This window comes from Tinamus guttatus, unplaced genomic scaffold (assembly GCF_059628265.1).
Source record: "Tinamus guttatus ecotype Peru unplaced genomic scaffold, ASM5962826v1 Tinamus_guttatus_pri_ptg000497l, whole genome shotgun sequence".
Taxonomy (NCBI): domain Eukaryota; kingdom Metazoa; phylum Chordata; class Aves; order Tinamiformes; family Tinamidae; genus Tinamus; species Tinamus guttatus.
The window spans coordinates 2077428-2080330 of record NW_028289031.1 but is presented as its reverse complement, the minus strand read 5'-3'; the positions used below and the strand labels follow the sequence as shown (position 1 = coordinate 2080330).

The following is a 2903-nucleotide window of genomic DNA, read 5'->3' as shown; positions in this document are numbered from 1 at the left end:
ATATGCCTTTCTAAAAGCACACAACAGCATGTTTGATTTTTTTTTTTAAATGAGATTGACGGAGGATGTATTTTAATGGGCTACTACAGCTTGGTTTTAAATAAGTCATATAATATATTAGCAAGAACAACCCCCCCTCACACACACGTAGCTATTTAATGTAAGCTAAAAAGGCAAGAGTATATAATATAGATGATATGGGTAATAGGAGCAGTATGAGAAAAATTCATCAGAGAGTAAAAACTAATGATTACCAAATACTCAGCCACATACCTAAAGGACCGCATGCAAAAGGAGGGTGGAAAAAACAGAAGTTGTTGACAAGTGCAAAGAAGTGGCAGAAGATGAACTGGAGATATATATATATATATATATATATATATATTTAATGAGGTGTTAAGTAGATCATCTTGAGAGGTTAGATAAGGACTGTGTTGATGAGCTGGCCAGGGGTGTGAAAAGAGCTGAATAATATGACATTTGGAAAACTCAGGAGAGCAGTGATAAAAGAGATGGGATAGTCTCTAAACAAAATAGTGAGCTACATAGGTCACTCAGATAACTTCTAGTGATATTAGTGCTGCAAATACTGGGCATCTCATTAAAGTAACAGGCAAAGGCATGTGGAAATTTAATTTTTTTTAAAAAAATCTAGGTTATATCAACTCCCTTTCTCCCAGAAGACAGCTTTTGAAAATGCTTTGTCACTCTTCTTATCTGAAGGTCTTGGTTCAGTCAACACAGTTCAGTAATGTAGCTGATCGCAGCTACTCAGCTAAACAATACTGAAGTCAATGTGTAAGTGCATTGAAGAATCCTCTGCAGGAAAACAGGGGTTTAGCTAAAGGAATCCTTTTGACAATGTCCCATCCCCTACATACTTGAGAGAATTAGACTACAATAACTCTAGCAGTAAATAGAATAAGATTTTTTTTTTTTTTGCCTTCTGCCCTTTACCAAAACAGTTGCTCCCAGACAGTAGGGGACAGGAAATTCAGTTAAGCCACTTTTCATATCACAGTCACCTCAACACAAAAAAAAAAAGTATCGCATTGCCTTTCTGGACAGAAAAGATATTCACTAGTGTGGTTTGTCTGGTGGATCTTCTAAAGCTTTCAGGTAATAATGATAACACTGGCCATTTCCTAGCCTTGTTTTCGCACTGCCATACCATTTTATGTTCATATCCATAGTATCTCTCTGGAGAACCAGGAGACAAATCTACTATGTGTGTGGCAGCCACCACATTTGTATGCCATGTCACTAGAGCAGAGGGAGAAGAATGAAAAGAACGGACAGGATTTTCTTTGTCAAATATCAGAATTAAGGAGGAGGAAAAAATGTCTGTGGGAACATTTTGATGGGAAATAAAGCAAACAGGAGTATTGTCAACTGGTGCAAAAATAAATTTTAAAAGTGTCTAAAATAGCTAGCATTTGTTTGGAGGAACTTGACAGTGATAAAAGCAGAGGAAGTTTGTGGTGGGTGTTCAAGGATGGCAAGTAACAGGATATGTTTATGTGCTGAGATTCTAAATATAAACTCCAAGGTGCAGCAGACATGAAAGACAGCTCATCAACAGTATCTACAGAAGGTCAGGGTACAGTTTAAAGTAGGGAAAAAACATATGCCACTAATCACAGAGAAGATAACAGAGAGCAATTTTATGCCATTTCCCCAGTGTTTTACTGGGCCAAAATATAAGAATATATAAAAGCTACCCTTACAAACTCAAGTATATGCATATACTTGAATTTATACATATATTATATATATATATTGGAATCATGAACAAGACAAGCTGTGGAATTAATGCCCCAATATATGAAAGTCTTAAACAGTATTTTACTGAAAAAAAAAAAAAATCTGCTATTAATGTCAGTACAGGAATATACAAATCTGGCTGCTTATAAGAAGGAATGACAAGAAATATTAGGATTTGGAGCTTGTCACATTTTTCCTGGAATGGAAGATTTTAGCTCTGAGTTCAGAGAATAGCATGAGACACCATCAAAAATCAGAAGAAATTATGCATAAATACATAATGTAAAACTTCCTTTTAAATGAGTTTGTTGTCCTTCCACTGCTGGAAGGTCATACCTGATTTAGGATTAAATATGAACTTTTGATTCAACTATATATATATTTTGTAAAAAATTGTGCCATATGAATTCCATCAGTAGGAGAAAAGTATGGTACATGGGTCTGTTTGCCACTAATGAAAAGGGATTTACACATAAATTGTTAAAAAAAAAAGGTAAGCATGAAAATTCATTGAACAATATTAAATTATTCAAGAAGGTCCTGTCAATAGGAGTTAGTTCTTTGTGTCCTTTAATAAATTATCAGTTCAATCAAAACACTGGAATCAGTAAGTTTTTTAAACAAATCAGCCTCACAACACAGATACCTCCACTGGTGCAGCTGGGTTTTTAATTCATCAAGTTATCCATTTGCATCCATTTGTGAGCACGAATTTTCAAATTTATTACCTGAGGCTTGCTTTTCATGTAAGAAACCAATGGTCCTTGTTACAAGTGGTGGTGACAATCAGCTCCATGCAGAAAGTTCAAACATACACAGTCCACCTTTAACTACTCTTTCATTTTGTGTATCAAAGCCACTTTTTATCTGGAATCAAATGAAATTAATTTAGAAGTGTGTGACTAGAGAGTCTTGGAGAAAGAAATCAAAAATAGGACAGATGGGCAGGACATATAAGACAGATGTAGCAGGTGGAGAATGATGACACTGCTCAGATTTGGTTTTACAGATGTCCCATGAAGAGAGAGATAACTGCACAGTAAGATGATGAACTAGCAGGATGAGCTGACTGATTTTTGTCATTTCTGTTATTATTCCCAGCTTGGCAGCTACAAAATTTTTAAAAACTACTAAAAAAT

At 35.2% G+C, this 2903-nt stretch overlaps 1 long non-coding RNA gene across 1 annotated transcript; it reads right to left on the bottom strand.

Moving 5' to 3' along the window:
* Positions 1 to 384: 384 nt before the first annotated feature.
* Positions 385 to 2619, bottom strand: LOC148592863 (uncharacterized). The gene is made up of 2 exons (XR_015913869.1): positions 2493 to 2619; positions 385 to 819 (listed from the first exon to the last, which is right to left on the bottom strand). It is a non-coding gene; the product is annotated as an uncharacterized LOC148592863 (long non-coding RNA).
* Positions 2620 to 2903: the final 284 nt, after the last annotated feature.